We start from the raw sequence: 21,269 nt of genomic DNA, 5'->3' as shown, positions 1-21,269 counted from the left end.
ATTACTTTGCTAATGAAGGTCCATCTAGTCAAGGCTATGGTTTTTCCAGTGGCTATGTATGAATGTGAGAGTTGAACCAGAAAGAAAAGTGAGTGCTGAAGAATTGATGCTTTTGAACTGTGGTGTTGGAGAAGTCTCTTTATAGTCCCTTGTACTCTAAAGAGATCCAACCAGCCCATCCTAAAGGAAATCAGTCCTGAATATTCATTGGAAGGACTGATGCTGAAGCTGAAACTCCAATACTTTGGCCACCTGATGGGAAGAGCTGACTCATTTGAAAAGACCCTGATGCTGGGAAAGATTGAGGGCAGGAGGAGAAGGGGATGACAGAGGATGAGATGGTTGGATGCCATCACTGACTCAATAGACATGAGTTTGAGAAAATTGGTGATGGACAGGGAGGCCTGGTGTGCTGCAGTCCATGGGATCGCAAGGAGTGGGACATAACTGAGTGACTGAACTGAACTGAACTGAAATAGCCTATTAGCAGGAAAGTAGCAGATTTATGTGTGGAGGGTAAAAAAACAATGAATCTAAAGAGTAGAGACCAAATTTCTCGGTCATACTATTGTCATAGTTAAAATTTCTGCATAAGGCACAAAACTTTTGAGAGAATTGTGATAAAATTCTCAGATAAATTGTGAAAGCTAATTCAAGAGCGTGGCTTGAAAGGCTTTGGGATTTTCTTTTACAGGTACAAGTTTTGTTCATGGGAAAAAAAATAAGACTTCTTAAATTGAATATTGAGCTTTATTTGGTAATTTACAGAAATAAACATTGAGCATGACACCAGGTTTGTGTGGGAGTAAGGTAAATTTGGGCTCAATGACTGATGTACTGTTTGAATATAAACATCAGATTCCATATTGCAACTGTCTGTCACTACTCTTGTCCTTAATCAAATAGGTACTAAGATGTACAGCAATGTTTAACTGTATTTAATATTGTTAGTTTTTATAATCACTGCTGTAGCTATTCAGGTGCAGGTGGTAGCTTCTTTTTTTTCTTCCCGATTTAAGATTGTGAGATCATTCACTGTCTTTCTATAGAATTAGAATCGGATACACAGGTTGGATTTGATCTGTGGAGTTTGGTATCATCTATGATCTAGTGGAGATGTAGAATTTAAAAATTGTGAACATTACTAAAGTGTTGAGAGAAGAGGAAACAAATTCATATGATTTTTGTGTGTAGCCTGATGATAGATCAAGCATACCTCTAATCTAATTTGTAAATATCTATGATCTTACAAGTAAGAAGTAGATTGGGAAAAAAAAATGGAGGCAGTTAGTTAAGTGAACTTATTCTATATTTGTCTACATTGAACTTTGATAGAAACAAAGATAGTTATGTTTTGAGTGCAAATTAATAGACATTCAGCATTTTTATAGTAAATGGTGGTGGTTTAGTCACTCAGTCGTGTCTGACTCTTTGCAACCCCATGGCCTGTAGCCCACCAGGCTCCTCTTTCCATGGGATTTTGCAGGAATAATACTGGAGTGGGCTGCCATTTCCTTCTTCAGGGGATCTTTCCAACCCAGGGATTGAACAACCCAGTTCTTCTTCATTGCAGGTGATTTCTTTACCCACTGAGCCACCAGGGAAGCCCCTTAGTAGTGTTTAATTTCCAGGGAACCAAATTTACTTTAAATCTCATGGATTAAAGACTTAAGCTAGCTTTTAAAGACAAGATATTTCTTAAATTTCCATGCTAATGACATTGTAACTGGTACACTCTTTAAGAGTCATGTTATAAGGGACTAATTAGAAAAAAGGAAATGCATAGGCTGGTCAAAAAAGGTAACTTGTTAGACTGCTGCTGCTGCTAAGTCGCTTCAGTCGTGTCCGACTCTGTGCGACCCCATAGACAGAAGCCCACCAGGCTCTGCCGTCCCTGGGATTCTCCAGGCAGGAACACTGGAATGGGTTGCCATTTCCTTCTCTAATGCGTGAAAGTGAAAAGTGAAAGGGAAGTCGCTCAGTTGTGTCCAACTCGTCGCGACCCCATGGATTGCAGTCTACCAGGCTCCTCCATCCATGGGATTTTCCAGGCAAGAGTACTGGATGGGGTGCCATTGCCTTCTCCAAACTTGTTAAACTACTAATAATTTATTAGAAATTTATGAAGAAGTTGTCTGATAAATTTGTCAAGAAGTTTCCTCTATGTTCAAGTTTATTATTTTGCCTATCAAATAATCAAAAGCTGAGAGCAAAAATAAAGTAGAAAGGCAATAAATAATTTTTTAAAATTGTCTGTTTTTATGCATGGTTTATAAAACCAATTGCTTAAATTCATTGTGTGTTTATTTTTCTTTTAAGAAGATATCAGAAGTGTGCGATCAGAGCACTTTCTAGGTAACAGATCTAAATTTGAATCATTATTGAAAAATTCTGTTTTCTAATACAGATGTTCATTTGAAAATGATAGATGGTCCTTCAGGAACCCAGAAGTGTTTTCATAGATTCTCATGCCTAGTTGGCAATTTTATTGAAAATGGCTGTAAATCAGGAAAGAGAGCTGAAAACACATCTCATGTCATCTTTAAAGCAACTGTAAGTTATTGTCCCAGAAAATGAAGAGGCCATTTTTATAGAAGGTAGCAAGATAAGATGTTGAAATGGATAGGGGAAGAAAAAAAAAAAAAGACATGTTTCTAAAGAAGTACCTCCAAGAGTTACTTGTTAGTTATAGTATATATGGGAGGGGTATGGAAGGTAAAAATTAAAGTCAAGATTGTTTATGAAGTCCAAAGTGTAAATGACCTTTAGCCCATTTACATGTGCTTCTTCTTCTTCTTTTTTTTTTTTTCTTTTTTGGTGACGGTGATGGTGTGCTTCTTTTACAAGATGTTTATTCACTAGAAAATTGAATTTGAGCTATTATACTGTGCTTCTTCTTCTTTTTCTTTTTCCTTTTTTGGTGATGATGATTGTGAGTGTTCTTTTACAAGATGTTTATTCACTAGAAAATTGAATTTGAGCTCATATACTGTAAGAACCAGGTGAACTCCTATTCTCCAAATGCATCTGTTGTTTGCTTCTTTCAGAATAAATATTACAATTCTGGATGAGCAACAGCTGGAAGGCTTGCATGTGGTTCCATTCCTCATGGGTTCACAGGATGAAATCACTTGTGCATCATTGACAGTTTCAAATGGAAAAGTGCGTTCCATCATGATATGTCACAGAAAAAATTTTAAAAAACTATATTTTCCATTTTTGAGCTGTACACTTTAGTATAGTGAATGAGTTGAAAGACGTATCTTATACCCCAGCCTTCTCTGAGACTTATTTATGCTTGTTTTTTTAGTAATCTTTTCGAAATTAACATGTCCTAACTGCCAAAGTCTAGTTCGACAATGCATTCAAAGTAGAAACTGTTTGATCATTGTACTGCTAACATTTGTATGGGTATCTTTTAAAGCATGTGAGCTACTTTATTAGTATTAATGTTTCATTTTATTTTACTTTTTCAGGTGAGGAGTAGGTTTCCTTTGGCAAGGTCTCATGGAGTAGTGGGTGAAACAGTGCTCAGAGACAAAATCCTGTACTGGGAGTTAGTGACTGTGGCCATACCTAGTGCCTCTAAGGAGCTTTGTGGCCAGGGTCAAGGCTGTCATCTCCTTGTGCACACTTCCTCCTTGATCAAATGAAGGGTTAACTTTGGATGATTTTCTTTTCAAACCTGTGAGCCTGCAGTGTCTTCTAAACAGGTCTCAAGTTTCTTGATATTTGCTGCCATCACCGTTCTCAGCTGTTTCTGACCTTCACTGTAGATACTACCAGTTCCATAAATTTTGGTGGTTGAGTGTATTTAATGATTTACTTTATCGTGCACATCTTTTATATGGCAGTCTGTTTTTTCATTCAGGAACATACATTAGTTGTCACTGCTCTTTGCAGCATTGATAAACTTATCAAATTTAGTTGCAAACTTACTTAGAAACCATGCCATGTACTTGATTCACAACAGAAGAAACAGAACATAGCTAACACATTAATGGAAACAGAGAAACCTGAATTCCAGTCCAAGGTTTAACGTTAGCTGACTCTGGGTTTTTGAACAGGTCACTTGTGTTTCAGTTCGTTCATCTCTAAAATAAGGGGAAGAGGGAATTCTTTGGTGGGCCAGTGGTCAAGACTTTGCCTTCCAACACAGGGTGTGAGTGTTAGATTCCTGGTTGGGGAGCTAAACTCCACATGCTTTGTGGCCAAAAAGCCCCAAACATAGAACATAAACGATTAACAGATTCAATGAAGACTGTTAGAAAATGGTTCCCGTAAAACAAGGGGAAGAGACTTAAGTAATGTCTACGATTTCATCTGACATTCAGGTTCTGTCATTTTTTTCCTGTAAATGTTATCATCAAAGTGATAAACAAATTTTGCTTGGCATTTTCATAACCTACTCTTTCTTAAGCATTTTTATTCCTCTTTTAATTCAGTGACACAACACACTTTTATTGACCACTTACTGTAAACTAAGCACTTGGAGTCAGAAAGTACAAGATTTGAATCCAGTTATTACTTAAAAGTGGGCAAATCGTCTCACCTTCTTGAGCCATCTGCAAAATGAAGATCGCAACAGCTGCCTTACAGGGTTGATAAGAGGATTAAATAAGGCAATAAAGTCAATAGCCCAGTTCCTGCCAAATAGAATGGGATTGATATTCTTATTAACAGTGTCTTATGCTATGCATTTAATTTTAAACCATTAATCACAGGGCATATTTAATGGTCTATACAATATAAATATAGTATAATATCACTTGAGTGTAATGGATTTAGAGTTTCAGATGCAATTTTATGTTGATTTTCTTATCCTTTCTTTTGGAAACCTGGTACAAAAATACTTGTCTCCTCTTGTATTTAGAATTAACTGAAGTTAAAATGAGATAAGGCAAGAAAATTTGCAACATACTGTTTGGCATGTAACACTTGAAGATGTTTGTTTTAGGCAAAACTTCCCAGGCGGCTCAGGCAGTAAAGAATCTGCCTGCTATTCTGGGGACCAGGGTTTGACCCCTGGATCAGGAAGATCCCTCAGAGAAGGAAAATGGCTAACCACTCTAGTATTCTTGCCTGGGAAATCCCATGGAAAAGGGAGCCTGGTGAGCTACAGGCCCTGGGGTCACAAAGAGTCGGACACAACTGAACGACTAACACAACTCCTGTGGCAATTAGGTAAATTAGTCTAGTTTTGCTCTAGACAAAATTTATCCATGTATTCATTACCTGTGGTGGAGAATTGACTGAGAATGAGCGGGGATAAACCATCTGGGGCAACAGAAATATGTTATCTCCTAACCTGAATGTCATTACATAGAGAAGTATATACATAAAAATTCTTTTAGCTGTATTAAGACATTTCATTGTACTGAATGTAAATTATACCTAAAAATATTCATTTTATCCCAACACATAAATACTATATTATATTTTATAGCTAGGAAAATACCAGTTAATAATAATATTTTTCTAATGCCATAGCTAAAATGTTACTCTCATACAATACTTTTTTCAACAGTACATAAAAGTGAAAAAGAGCACCATGATTCCTTGAAGCTCCTGGTGCCTGAAAGTTGTTGGAAGAACATTCAGCGGTTCTATGTATTTCACCACCCAATTGTTTCAATTTGGCACACCATATTTTAGGATATTTATTGCCTGCTTACTTCTCAAATCTATTCTTTCCCCTGGTGCAGACAAAACTGTACATCATGGAGTATTATTTTTATGAGGGCCCGGTCAAAAGGACCTGATCAATCCTCTGGCCTCTTTCTTCATGTATTTATCTGAGATGAGGACTAACTTATGACTTCTTCCAATCAGGCTTTATTTAGGATCGGGTCTGTAGGATGGAGTGGAAATGGCGGGGGTGGAAGCGGAAGGGACAGCACAAATATATACATACAGTGTGTGAAAATAAAGAAAGGCATCTTTTGTTACAGCTGGTTGCAAAAGAAGTTTCTGCTTGCACGGCTGAGGATGGTATGAGATTAGTGAGGTCGTAGTGTTGTCAGGACAAAGACAGGCTGTGTGAGAGGGATCAGTGTGTTTGTTCAGCAGAGCTTTCTCTCCAGTTGTTGACAGATTTAACTGGTGTAATGTCAGGCCTGGCTAACTCCTCCCCATGATTGTCAAGAGGCAGTCTTTGCAGTAGTAAATGGCCATGTGGAGTATACCATGAATTCCCTATTTGTGTAGTAGCTGTAGCTTAGGGTGGAGATTTAATATTGAATGGACTCCAGATTGTCTAAATTGCAATCACAGTGTTTATTTAAATAGCCTATGGGGACCATTAAAGCATTTTAACTTTTGCTCCTATGTTTCTCATGTTATGAAATCTTGAAGCACATGGGGGAGAAAAGGAAAATCCAGCCTTGTAAAAGCATTAGGATGCTAAAAGTTCTCCCTGCTGCCAAAAATGCTTCAAGAGGTTCAGTTCTCTGAGCTCACATGTAATGTGATGGATGGGATCCTGCTGTGGTCCCTAACTAGGGGATTTTCCTTATGCAGATACACTCATCTGTCACAGTGTAGCCACTGCTATCTCAGCTAGGGATCCTTCCCCATATCTGATCTCCACTTGTAAAGCTAAGGTCTGTCCTGCTTACAATTAGTTGTTACAATGCTGCAGCTCTAAAACTGTGCAAAACTCTCTTTTAATCACATGAAAACTGAAAGTCACTCAATCGTGTCTGACTCTTCAGACATGAACTATAGCCTGCAAGGTTCCTCTGTCCATGGAATTCTCCAGGCAAGAATGCTGGAGTGGGTAGCAATTCCCTGCTCCAGGGGATCTTCCCGACCCAGGGATCGAACTTGGGTCTCCTGTGTTACAGGTAGATTCTTTACCATCTGAGCCATCAGGGAAGCCCCTCATGTAAAATTAAAAGCTTAATAATTTCATGGCAACTATGTGATTAAAAAATTATTAAGCTTTTAACTTTATAGGAGGGGCTTCCCTGATGACTCAGATGGTAAAGAATCTGCCTGCAATGCAGGGGACCCGAGTTCAGTCCCTGGGTCGGGAAGATCCCCTGGAGCAGGGAATTGCTACCCACTCTGGCATTCTTGCCTGGAGAATTCCATGGACAGAGGAGTTGGCAGCTTATGATCTTGGGGTTGCAGAGTCAGACATGATGGAGCAACTAGCGCTTTCACTTTTTCACTTTTACATAGAGAAGAGCTATGTCTTTTACTCTTCTGGGAAATCCAGGGTGATGGTGAAACTCACTTTGGTGTGTGAGGCCAAGGACTTGCCATGCGGAGGAAACATGTCCATCTGTTTCTAAAGCAGGATTTTGAAACAGAGAGCATGACTTTTGTTTCCATGCTGTGATTTAAACATAGCACAATTAAAAACACTTCACAGTCATTGTCAAAGGGCTCACAGAAGGGTCTACAGTCAGTTCCCTTCTTTAGGAAGATTTTTCTATTCTTTTGAAGATCCAAAAGCTGGGGTGCATTTGAAGATACTAAGTATTGTTTTCTGATTATGGCAGCAGTCTGGTCCAAGAGATCTTTCTGAATCACTGAGCTCAATTTTCAACTTAAGAAAAATTGGTACTAAGTTTCCAGGGCTGTGCTAACTGCTTGGGGCTGTGTTGAAATTGGTTTCTATTCTTGAGGCTCCAACTCTAGGTGAGAGGACAAGGTATGCCTCACTAGACTAGTTCAGGGCACTCGCAGGGCTCACTAGACCAGCCCCTCTGCATCTTTTTGCCTTGTGTTTATAATGTGATAACAATACCTGTCTATCTCAGAAATAAACTGGTGGTTAATGTGCTAATGTATATGAAAGGCTTTGGCCTTTCTTGAAATAAAAATACTATAGGAGTAGTTTTGCCGAGGGCATGAGAAAATCAGCAGTAGCATTTTGCAGCTAGGCAGTGGCCATTTAACTTGACTCAGATCATGCGCAATTGAAAGTTCTTTTTCACCACAAGTTTTCTGAAATATCTTTTTATGTATCATCTTGGTGTATAACTACTGGGTTAATTACTTCCAAATACATCATAATGTAGGAGTAGTCATTTTCCTAATATTCTTTACATTGTTCTTTATTCCACATTAGAATAAAAAGTCCTGGATTTCTTTTGATTCAGTGTTCCAAATATTTGGAACAATATTATCAGTATTCCCCACTGTCCTGTTATATACTTGCCTCTCATCTCTTATTCTTTTTTTGGAAACATTGTTGATAAAATCCATAAATTTTATTGAAGCCCCATTTTACCAACTATTTTTCCTTTCTTATCACAGTAAACTTTTTTTTTTTAAAGAATTGATCCACAGCTTATTTATTCTCACTTTTCGTTTCCTCTTGCTTTTAACTACCTCTTCTTCACCCTATCCCCTCTCTCTTTCTTTCCTGATTGTGTAAGTAATGTGAACTATCCAAAGAAAATAAAAGCTGTATAGGGGGGAGTGAAGAGAACGCTTAATCCATAAAACTGATGATCAGTCTCAGAATAACAAGGAGCTGACCATTTGTCTCCTATTGGAGGGTGATATGTGCTTCCTGGGTGGCGCTAGTGGTAAAGAACTCACCTGCCAAAGCAGGAGACTTAATAAACTCGAGTTCAATCCCTGGGTTGGGAAGATTCCCTAGAGAAAGGCATGGTAACCCACTCCAGTATTCTTGCCTGGAGATTCCCATGGACAGAGGAGCCTGGCAGGCTGCACGTCCATAGGGTTATGAAGAGTTGGGCATGACTTAGCACATAGAGAGCGATACAGTATATATGACTAATTAGGAGAATCTCTGTTTTAAGAGTTATACTAGATAAGAGTACATATCTTTCTTTTATCTGATGTTCTTCTAATTTCCAGCGATATTCTTTCTAGGACTATCAGCCTCCAAAAAGGATATTTTAACTTATTATATTGTTGAAAAACACTGGAGTTTGAGACTAGAGGGGAATCAGAATTATTTTATTTTTCTGGAGCAAACTCTTGGTACTAATACTGTTGATGGTTGTTTTGACTATGTTACATTTTGCTGAGCCTGGGGACTGCTTTTGGAAGGTTTAGAAGTATCCAGGGAGGCGCCTGCCACTTTGATTATTCATACCCAGCTCTTTATTTTTATTTGAGACATAAAATAAAAACACACCCTGGCTTCTGCTCAACCTCAACTGGCGTTCGTTTTAAAAACAAACCCCAAACTGACCAAATGGCAGCAATACAAGTTTTTCTGAGACTGACTCATCGTTCATGTCAATCAGAGTTCATTTATGGAAGCATTAAATTCTAGTGGCGGCCAGGCCACCTTTAGCCAAGTTAAAATGGGTTGGGATTTGGTAGGCTTGGAACAGAGGACCGAAAGGAAAACCAGGGTGATGCTATGACTCAGAAAGTGACTCTTTTCCTTCTGAATCAGAACCGAGCCACTGGTAGAATCAGTTCTCTCGGGAAGATGGCAACCTTTAGGTGAAAGGTTAAATGGAATCTCTGACCACCTATGTTCATCTTGTTGTTGGTTTCAACTCTGTGCCATTTTGGATAATTGCTTACTCTTCACCTTTTCCCCCATTGCTTAGTTGCAAATAAGAGTAATTTTTTCCTTTCTGTGTGCCTTAAGACATTTTTAAGGGTGACTGTGAACTTTTAACCACTGGTACGTTTTATACCAGAGATGGTTTTGTTTCTGTGATGTGTTAACTGATTTCTGCAAAAATGTACCATGGTTTTGTCACTCTGCTCTTCTGATAAACACTGAAAAATGTTTCTGTAGATACTTACCCTCTGGAATTTGATGCTTATTCTATTTATGTACAAACAACATCAATTCTAGTTTTCACACTTTTTTGTTCATTCTTTTTCTTAGTATTTCTCAGTACAGTTCAGTCACTCAGTCATGTCGCACTCTTTGTGACCTCATGGACTGCAACATGCCAGGCTTTCCTGTCCATCACCTACTCCTGGAGCCTGCTCAAACTCATGTCCATCGAGTTGATAATACCATCCAACCAACTCATCCTCTGTCATCCCTTTCTCCTCCTGCCTTCAATTTTTCCCAGCATCAGGGTCTTTTCCAATGAGTCAGTTCTTTGCATCAGGTGGCCAAAGTACTGGAGCTTCAGCTTCAGCATCAGTCCTTCCAATGAATATTTAGGACTGATCTTCTTTAGGATGGATTGGTTTGATCTCCTTGCAGTGCAAGACTCTCAAGAGTCTTCTCTGATACCACAGTTCAAAAGCATCAATTCTTCGGCGCTCAGCTTTCTTTATGGTTCAACTCTCACATCCATACATGATGACTGGAAAAACCATAGCTTTGACTAGATGGACCTTTGTATTTCTGTCTCTATTTTACTTCCAAAATGATTTTACAGGGATTAATTGTTTTATTTTTTTATTTTTTATTTTTTTTAATAATCAGCTAAGCAAACATTTATTTTAAAGTCATTCAATCCAGTCACAAGATATTCTATTAAGTCGAGCTTTTAAAAAATTATATTTTTACTATATGAATGCTTGGAATAAAAATTGGTGTCATTTTCTTCTCCAGATTTCAAAACTATCTGAAGTGAAACTCTGTTCAGAGCAAAGATAGTTTCAGAAGCTTTCTGTTGGTTTTTTTTTTTTTTTTTACTTTTTTGCCCACAACTTTATTTCTTGATAACCTCTTCATAGGACAATTATCTTATAATATCATTTTCAATAGAGGATTAATTGTTTTAGAAAGCACTTATTGATCACCTATAATGTGTGTCTACTTCATCTTTTTTTCACTATGTCTTTATCAGAAGCTCTTGAGTTGACCAAAAATTTGTTTGGGTTTTTCCATAATATGTTAAAGAAAAACTGGAACAAACTTTTTGACCAACCCAAAATTTTGCCTGTTTTTACTTCCATATTTGATTGATTTCTTTGTTGTTGTGTTCAGTTGCTAAGTCATGTCTGACTCTTTGTGACCTCATGGACTGTAGCCTGCCAGGCCACTCTCTCCTCCACTGTGTCCCAGGGTTTACTCAAATTTATGTCCATTGAGTTGGTGATGCTACCTAACCATTTTGTCCTCTGCCACCTCCTCCTTTATTAAATTAATTTAGTAGATTGATTTCTACTTCATGCCATCTTAAAGTTCAGGATTTTATTAAATCTTCCAAACACCTACATTGGTCAGATTGTGTGTGTGTGTGTGTGTGTGTTTTCCTGTATTGACTCTTTTTAGTCAACAAGATAAAATTTTAAGAACTCTCTACATTTCTCAGCCCTCCATATCAACTGATAATCAGGAGAGGTTTTATATCTTTTTGCAAATTTATATGGTTGGTTCATTACAGAATTATGACCATTTTAATCCCCAGCACATTTGTTCATCCTGTGTTTATTCTTTTAATGCACAGTTCTTGAAATCCTATTATGTATCTTTAGGTTATAAGTTCCTTGAGGTATTATAATACTTTTGGAAGGAAAAAATAAAGGAATGCATGGATTGATAAGCATAGCCCCTTCTTAGGAGCAAAGCTCCTTTATAGTAAAGTTGACTATGTCCTCATCCTACTCCAAATTAATTCAGGATTCATGTGGTTTTGTAATTATAGGTACTGAGCCTTTGTGTTGTTGGCAGAGCAGAGACAGAAAAGGTAAGGATTGATGCTCCATGGAAATCAGGGGCCTGGGACTGAGGTGAGGAGATGGGAAAGTTGACAGTGGTCATTGCGGGCAACTGCCAATTTAAAGTCATGGACTTTGGCATTGAACCTATTTAATGATTAATCATTTTGGAGGTATCTGTACCTAATCTTTACCTTATTATCTTGAATATTCTCAAATCTATCTTCATGCATCCCAAGAGTTGATTAGAAGCAAATGGCTTGCCCATGGAAACTGGACTTCTGATATTTAATTAGCAAGAACATCACTACCACACAGCATCCACATGGTTCTTGCCTTCTTTTTGTCATTGTATTTGATACCTGCAACAAGTTAGTTCCTCTTCCTTCATCTTCAAGGGGTTGGAAGGCACCGAGTAATCAGACCTGGAGTCCAGAACAAGCAGCTAGTCAAGATCAGGTTCTTGAATTTAATCTCTCTGCCAATCCATTGTTGTTATTACGGTAACTGCACACGAATCTGACCATTGCACACCCTCTAATCCCCAAACTATTATACCCTTTTGTCCCTCATTGCAAAGCAAATTGCCATTCTTCATCAGGGAGGCTTTTCTATGCAACTGGGTTTAATTTTAAAATTAAAGCATTTGGAAATTAAGGATAATTACCTTCCAGTTTTCATTTTCAACCTCAGCTTAAAAATTAGTATCTCAGAGGAATGTGTATGAAATCTCTTTAGCTAATAGCCTATATTTGTGCCCTGTGTCCCTACACTCTTCTGATAAAGAGAACTTAGGTTATAAACTCTGCCATGTGGACACATCCTTACGTATTAACAGGCATATTTTAAGAGTACAGCCCTTCTCTGAGATGTGAGTTCTTGAGTCATGAGTAAGTCGCGAACCCTGAGCAAGTTCACATATACATATACATATTCATTGTTCTATATAACAGATATTTATTGAGCACACCCCTTTTGAGTCCAAGGTATAGTAGAGAACAGAGTGAGGTCCAGAACCATGGGAAGACAAAGACAATAACCTTGTAATGTTTTAAGGAAAAATCAAGCACATTTAATTTTATTGTGGATGCAACTTTATGTCTAATTATATTATCTTACACTTGTTATTACTATAAATTTTTTAAGGATTTCTCATTGGTTTAATGTTATACTTTTATGTATTTAAAAGCAGTTTGTAAACTATAAAAAGCTGGATATATAAAACATATGAGTTAAGAGCACACAACTTTCATTGGAACTGATCTTGTGCCATAGCTACTGGATTTTCAAAAGTAAATTTAAAACATACTATCCCAGTGTATACAAGAGTTATCTCAAGTGCTTGAAATATTGCATTACAATCTCTTTGGATGAGGTTTGGGAGCCTGTAATTTTAACAAACAAACTAGCCAACTCTAGTGCTGGCTGTGGGAGGACCACAGTTTGAAAAATGCCATATTAGAGAGTTTATCAGAGGGGGGCTTGGAAGGGCCCCTCTGAGAATTGAATATATCTTTCTTGTTGGTGCCTCCAACTCAGCAGCTGACATTGGTGATGCATTCAGCTTTTCTAGGCCATGTGCTAGGTACAAGCACTGTGGAGATGAGTAAGTCATGGACCCTGAGCTCAATGATCTCACAGTTTATATATACCATCCTAGACTTCTCTGCCATTTTATAACTAGTTGTCATGCTATCTTGTGGCATTTTCCATTTATCTACTATTTATATACTTATATATTACTACATTGCCACATTGATCCTGGATGCATGAGTTTTTTTAAAATTACACATAGTTGTCATTACAGATGAAAACAGAGGCCCAGGGAAAACTGAGTTATGTTGGCCAATTTCTGGTTATGTAGAGCAAGGATGTGGCAGAGCTCGATCCTCTGATTCTACGTACGGAGTTTTTTTTTTTCCCCCACTTCACTGCATTTGTGTGCCTTGTGAATATGAGTTTAGAATTGAGTATTTCTTTACCTCTCACAGGTATATCATAATATTCAGAAATTCTTCAGTCTGTGTGCAGGTTGTTAGTACCATGTTCCTAGCCACTGAAAAATGAACTCATTCAGTATCCTTAAGTAAAGCCAGATGGCTCCATTGAAAATGGCAAGGATCTCTTGTAAATAGGATTACTTGTACATTCCAGAAACTTATGACAACTGACACATGAACTAATACTAGGAAATAACATATAGACTTGCTGGGAGGGAGCCAAACTTTGACCACCTCCGCTTGAAATGTTTCTCACATTAGAGACTCTTCTTAGTCTAAGTAGTGCCATTGCTGAAGTTTATTTTTTGATTTACTGTGTCTAACTGTTACTTGTCTGTTCATTCATTCATTCAATAAACATTTACTGAGCACTAATTGTATACCAGAGCGGGCCAAGTCACTAGTGTAAAATCATGAATGAGACATGTTCCCTACCCAAATATGAAGCAAACTATATGTAATGACTGCGGAGGCGTGAATACGGGTCTTTTCTATGATTTCTCAATTCTGACAGTTACCAGTGGAAATACTGGTTGGAGAAGTGAGTGTGTGGGTGAATTCTTCAGGAAGGGTTGAAATTTGTTATAGCTACGCATCTGGCAGTACTTAGGAATTGTGCATGATTTCATGTTTCCATGGGCACACGGTACATTATAACACATTATGTAATAGACTGGTTGATAAAGCACTTTATAATAGTATAACATTGTGCCTCTCTTCCCTCATCCTTAAATCACTGTACACACATTAGTTCTCACAATATTATTCCTAGGAGTTGTTGTGAGGATGTTTTTATTATCAGTCATCGCTGTGGTGACATCAGTCCAGAGCTGAAGAAAGTGAAATGCAAAATAACTTGCCTAGGGCCACTGTACAAAAGATTGGCAGCCTCGCATCTCATAATTCTCTGTTCATTTTCTGAGTCTCAGAATTTCTTTGAATGAATTGCTAGCCTGGATATTTTGTTCACTTATTTTCCTATAACTTAGCTGGTGCTTCATGTAAGGAGTAGAATTTTCTGCGGGTGGCTCACTGGCAAGCTCTTAACTCTTCAGGGCCTTGTCTTGAGGAAGCTGCCATACGGTTCCCATTCTTCTACTTTTTCTTACAGAGAAACCATAGTTGAAGAGCTCTGGTCTGTATACTCAGGAGATAGGTCTTTGTGGACTTGAATTTCAAACTTTATAGAATACTCATCAGTTTCTGTCACTCAGAAACATTTAAAGCCATTGATATTTAATCAGTCGTCCAGTTAGTTTCTTTTCTGTAATTATCTGCCTTACTCTGACATCATCTAGCATTCTTTAGCACAGACCACAAGGTAACAATGTTGAAGATCAACTGTGCTAAAACCAGAAGGAGAACTCAGAACTAAAGGTGAAGATCTTTTCAGGCTTGATTCCACTCAATGCTTCTTAGCTATGCAATAGAGAAGCCTGGAAGAAAAAAAAAAGCATTTCAGAGTCAGAGAAAAATTTTCTTTGCTCAGGCAGGTCAAGTTAGTTACTTTTCCCTTTTTTGTTGCTGTTTCACATCAGTTTACCAACTGCACAGTCAGGAAGTGAGTCTATCTTTTGAGTTTAGAAGCCTATGCTGTATGACTTGGTGCACATGTGAGGATGTCATTTGATGAAAATTAGTTGATTCAACTGTTACAATATTGGTTTGCTTCTTGAATATATCTTGAAGTTTTTTTCTCTCTCAAACTGCTATATTAAAAAAGAACAAAACTCCCGTTCGAACACAACAATTATTTGAAACCATTTTCCACAGAGCAAGAGAATACTTTATATAGTAATGAGTAGCAAGCCGTGTTTTAATGTTCACATGATTGACGCAGCAGTTCGTAACAGTTCCTCTGGAACCATTCTTGCTTCTTACATTATAAGTAAAGCCTGCTCAAAGAAGGGAGCATAAGAAAGAAAGTTTCTTTTCTGTCAGGTTGATGCAATGGGTATATGGCAACCATATAAACCTCAAGTGATTCAGTTATTACAAGGGACCTAATTACTGATCTTAGACTTTTGGGTGACACCGAATACCTTTCTTAGGACCAGATTGCTTAGCTTTTTGCAAAAAAGTCCCTGTTTAGAGTTTTGCACAAAAGTTGTTGTTGACAGTGCAGTAGTAGCATGATGAAGTGGTGTCTTGGTGTTTATAAAATGTTATTTCTATCTGGATAATCATTTGGATGTGAGACTGAGTGTTACGACTACAGCGTGGGCACGCTGATAACTGGTTCTGGCTCCTCTGCAGGCACAGTGAGGCCAGTTGGAAATACTAACCCAGATTGGAAAGCAAGACAAGCTGACTTTTGGTGTTAACCTTAATACTTGATATTGTTGTTCAGTCACTAAGTCATGTCCAGCTCTTTGCGACCTCATGGACTGTAGCCTGCCAGGCTCCTCTGTCCTTGGAATTTTCCAGGCAAGAACACTGGAGTGGGTTGCCATTTCCTCCTCCAGGGGATCTTCCTGACCCAACAATCAAACATAAGTCTCTTGCATCTCCTTCACTTGCAAACAGATTCTTTAACACTGTACCACCTGGCTTGTCATAGCTTTTCCTTAATGTTTAGTACTTCTTGGAAGTTATCCCTCTATTACTTGCTTATACCTGATACAGGGAAACTGAACCATGGTGATTTTTTTTTACTCCAGCCTTGGTTTTCATTCAAGATATTCAGTTTTGGTAAGGAAACCTAACAATAGTAATAACTAAAAGGACAAAGAAAACATCCAACCTTCACTGTGCATGTGTGCTAAGTCACTTAGTTGTATCTGACTCTCTGCGACCCTATGGAGGGCAGCCTGCCAGGCTCCTCTGTCCGTGGGATTCTCCAGGCAAGAATACTGGAGTGGGTTGCCCTGCGCCCCAGGGATCAAGCCTGCATCTCCTACATTGGCTGGTGTGTTCTTTACCACTAGCACCACCCAGAAAGCTCAGCCTTCACTGAGTACTTGCTAATTGCAAGTATCTTAAGTTCTTCACATACATTGTCTCTGTGAGGTGATTTATTACCCTGAGCTGGTTGTAGGTGACAGAAACCTATTTCAAATATGCTTGAAGGAAAGGGAGTGTTGTTAGTTCACATAAGTGAGTGTTTCACAAACTGCCTAGCTTTAGGCATGGTCATTTCAAGGTTTATGTGCTCTCCTTATCTCTCATCTTTCTTTGCTTTTCTCTGTGTTGGCTTCAGTTTTAGACAGGCTTTTGTGCATATTACCTAAAAAGTTAAAAAGTTAAAGCTTCTTTCCTCATAATTCTATCAGAAGTCCCACATAGGTCATCTGTTGGTTCTGCCTGTATATTGAGTCCATACCTGAACCCATTTTTGTGGTTGAAAAAATAAAATGCTTTTTTTTTTTTTTTTTTGGCCAGGGCATGGTTTGAGAATGAGGACCAGTTGTTTCCCACAAGGGGGGGGGGGGGAAATTTAATGTGAAGTTGCCAGGCAGGTCAAAATAATTAATCTCCATGACATCATAGCGGTATCATTTTTTCTTGTTTACAAATATAAGAACATTGCCCAAGGTCACAGAGCAAATATATGGGAGGATATGGACTATAACCCCATCTGTGTGATGCCAATGCCCATGTACCCACAAGACACATAACAAGGTTGAGAGTATAAGACTAGAGGTAAAAGGTCTAGATGTGATTCTGACTCCACCTACCACTTACTAGAACTGTGCTTTGAGGAGCAATGTAATCTTATCAAGTCTTGTTTCATTACCTGTCAAATGAGGATAATAATTGTATCTACTTCATAGGGTAAAACTGTGAAGATTAAGTGGCATCAGTGAATGTAGAGTGTTCTGCATAGTTCCTAACACTTTTAAGTGCTCAGTACATGGTAGCCAGTATTATAGTGTTTTGTTTTGTTGTTTTATTTACCACAAAACTAATTTAAATCATCAGCTGTTCTGACTTCATGTTTATTTGCTGATTTACTCTACGTAAAAAAATGGATTAATAAACCCAAGCCATCACCTGATTAAAACTTCACATTTCTTCCATTACTCAGCATCGCCAATTCCATACATTTAATTTATTATTTTTTTAATATTTTCGATACTACTTTTGTAGTCTGATATGATTAACTCTTTTACTATTGCTTGATGAAGCAGTAAGTTTGTACAGAAAGGGAACCACATTTGTTGTGCACCTGAAATTAACACAATATTGTAGATTAACTCTGAATTGTGAAAATGTTAGTCGCTCAGTCATGTCTGACTCTGCGACCCCATGGACTAGCCCACCAGAATCCTCTGACCATGGAATTCTCCAGACAAGAACATTGGAGTGGTTGCCATTTTCTTCTCTGGGGCACCTTCCCGACCCAGGGATTAAACCTGGATCTCCTGCATTGCATGCACATTCTTTACTGTCTGAGCTACCAGGGAAACCCCCAGATTAATTCTACTCCAATATAAAATGAAAATTTAAAAAAGGGGGGGAACCACATTTTTTTCCCCTACTGATGTTTCACAGTACTTAGAACTTTGTGTATACAATGTAGATATTTGTTGATTTCATTTATTATTTTTCTGTACTTTTGATTATGGCTGTATCTTGAAAGACCTCTCATAGAAAATTAGCAGGCAAGATGTGGTTCCTTTTCCTTGAAATTTATAGGTGAATCCAGATTTTAGGGTGAGGCTGGGAATCAGATACCAGAAGTCTGTGGGAAGATATGGCATGCCCCCTCCCCAGGTGCAGAGGCCAGCAGAGAAGACTCCTTGTTGGGCTCCTAAGGAGTCCATCCAGCTTTCCTTCCATGTCTACCTCATTTTCAAATAAATTTAAGGCAGCATGGTGATAATAGAATTTTCTTTAGCAAATCCACTAAAAATCAAACTTTGAACTAGGTAAGTAGAGTTTTCTACATTGTTTCAGTGATTTGCAATGCCTCAGTGCCAAATGTGGGCTTTATTTATCTGAGAGGAAGAAAATAAGCTACTTAGCAAGATCACTCTTCCAACCACCAATCTAGCCTATTTCCTTTTAAGATAATTAAAGATTTCGGTAATATGGGAGTGTTTTGAATATGGATTTACTATCAATATCACACAGGAGAGCTGATTTCAGAATAAGGTGCAATTTAATGCCAGAATTTCAATATTTAAATGTCTTAGAGATTAGACTATAATGATAAATATGATATGCATATAGTATTTGTATATATATGTATAAAACATTGTATATAATTACAGAGAGTACTTCTGTAGCGAGTGATAATTTTAAACTCCTTAAATGTTACAATAAAGTGAAACAGCCTAGTTAGATTAATGCAGTGTTTCTTGAGTCTTGGTTATAGACTATTCAAAAAGGAAGCACATATTTGACATATATTCTCACAAGAATCATGAAAGGCTCTTTGACATTTGTCTTCACATTATTTGATCCTCCCACCAGAAGAAGTGACTTGAACAGAGCCTTAGACAAAGCTGTTTAAACCACCTTTATTTATTGACTTTTTTAAGGAGTTTATAACAGCAACCTGGTCAAGGTTCAAGGTCATGTACTCTTTCCATGTGGTAAAATACTTTGGCCACTTTCTAAAGTGTAGCATTTGGACTGGCAGCCTAAAGGCTAAAAAGCTTATATCTTTTAACCAACATAAGACAATAACTATTCCCTCTATATTTACAGAATTTTTTTTTTTTCTTTACAAAAGTAATAACATTCAGTAAACAACAAAGTGCTGCTAGCATTTTGGAGTTTTCAACTAATTTCTCAGCAAAGAAAATGTACTGTGCCCCAGTTGTATTTAGTGTAAAAATAAGAGGAACATCCTTGAAACAGAAGCGATTTTTCAAGTAGGTTACCTACAAGGATATATATTGATTTCTATTGGTAGTACTGGCTTCTGCCTACAGATGTACATTGTGTCCAGGGGTTTAGAAAACAGAGCTTTTAATTCTTTGTAAATAGTAGCATTGTATGAGAGGGATTTTTTTCTTTTTTCACTGCAACTACAAAAAATATTGTGCACATTGGTTTAAAATGAATTGACCTTTTGTTTCAATGAGGGCGGTGTGTTACTTGTTATGGAGTGACTCCATTTGCCCATGCAAATAAGCACAAAGCCAGGATATTATCAGGCAATGGCAAAATTAAGAGGTAGGTCAGATTTAATGGAAACATCTGTCATTAACCCTTTTACAGAAACTGCCTCGGGGAATCCTTGCAGATAAAAGCTATGCTAAGCTATCTTACCTTGCTTTGCAGAGCTGCAAAGGCATGGCAATCACAACACAGAAATTCTGCTCAGAGAATGTACTTGAAAGACTGGTGCATTTTAGAATATGGAAGAAAACAGCAAGGCTTATTTCGTGTGGCATTCTCTTTATAAAAAATTTAAAGTCAGTAGAACAATTAAGGCTGCTATTATTTTTTAGATTTTACACCAGCATAATGTTCCCTGCTGTTGGCTGCATCATGTAACTCTAGTGTCATCATATTAATACCTCAAATCACAAATGAAATATTTACAAGCTATTTTCTGAAATTATGTAAAACACGAAATTAGAAAAAAAAAGTGTACCCATATCTGCACATGGTACTCGACGTTTGCCTGTGTTGCTCAGTAGTGATGAGAGAAAGTTAGTTTTGCTAACTGAGCATTGATTGAAGATAATTTATGAAAGTTGCTTTCACTTGGATGCCATTTATTTTTGTTGCTTTAAACAACAAAATACTAATAAAAGTACATATGAGTTGATATGCATTTGCAATGAAATTTAAAATGCAACTTTAAAAGATCATAATCATGCAGTAAACTGCATTTGAAGTTTGTGTAAGTGAACACTTAAGTCTTTTTTTTTAATCCATGTGACAAGTATTTTAATTTCAAAGTGAATAAACTTTATAAGCAATGACAAAGCTGAGACAGTGTTATCTCAGATATTATCAGAAGAAGACTTGTCTGTGAAAGAGGAAGACCAGTCCTCTTAACATTGAGGAATTGATGCCGTGCAGTTATCACCGGTGTTTTCCAGTTGTCTGGGCTCCTCATTGGGTAGCTTCCCACGTGCCTGAATGATGGAGAACACTTGACTTACTTGATGTACACACGTTGTTCAAGTTTTTTGGCCATCATCAAGTGACCTTTCCTGTGTGCTTTTTTTTTTTTTTCATTTATTTTTATTAGTTGGAGGCTAATTACTTTACAATATTGTAGTGGGTTTTGTCACACATTGACATGAGTCAGCCATGGATTTACATGTATTCCCCATCCCGATCCCCCCTCCCACCTCCCTCTCTACCCGCTCCCTCTGGGTCTTCCCAGTGCACCAGGCCCGAGCACTTGTCTCATGCATCCAACCTGGGCTGGTGATCTGTTTCACTATAGATAATATACATGTTTCGATGCTGTTCTCTCGAAACATCCCACCCTTGCCTTCTCCTAAAGCAACTAGAGAAGGAAGAAATGAAGAACCCCAGGGTTAGTAGAAGGAAAGAAATCTTAAAAATTAGGGCAGAAATAAATGCAAAAGAAACTGAAGAGACCATAGCAAAAATCAACAAAGCTAAAAGTTGGTTTTTTGAAAAAATAAACAAAATTGGCAAACCATTAGCAAGACTCATTAAGAAACAAAGGGAGAAGAACCAAATTAACAAAATTAGAAATGAAAATGGAGAGATCACAACAGACAACACTGAAATACAAAGGACTCATAAGAGACTACTACC

The 21,269-nt window shown here is 37.7% G+C and overlaps 1 protein-coding gene across 10 annotated transcripts in view; it reads left to right on the top strand.

Annotated features, from left to right (window-relative positions):
- Positions 1 to 21,269, top strand: part of SOX5 (SRY-box transcription factor 5) — a 1,099,609-nt gene that overhangs the window by 525,409 nt on the left and 552,931 nt on the right. For 7 of the 10 annotated variants that reach the window (XM_043441163.1, XM_043441162.1, XM_043441157.1 and 4 more), the window contains one exon: positions 11,559 to 11,600. The exons of 1 other annotated variant lie outside the window; for it this stretch is intronic. The gene's annotated coding sequence lies outside the window, so the exon portion shown is untranslated. Of the gene's footprint in view, positions 1 to 11,558; positions 12,031 to 21,269 lie in introns of all 10 variants that reach the window. 2 more of the 10 variants (XM_043441161.1, XM_043441156.1) reach the window with 2 other exon arrangements.

Source organism: Cervus canadensis, chromosome 21 (assembly GCF_019320065.1).
Source record: "Cervus canadensis isolate Bull #8, Minnesota chromosome 21, ASM1932006v1, whole genome shotgun sequence".
In the NCBI taxonomy this organism is placed as follows: domain Eukaryota; kingdom Metazoa; phylum Chordata; class Mammalia; order Artiodactyla; family Cervidae; genus Cervus; species Cervus canadensis.
This window is presented reverse-complemented; position numbering and strand designations above follow the sequence as displayed.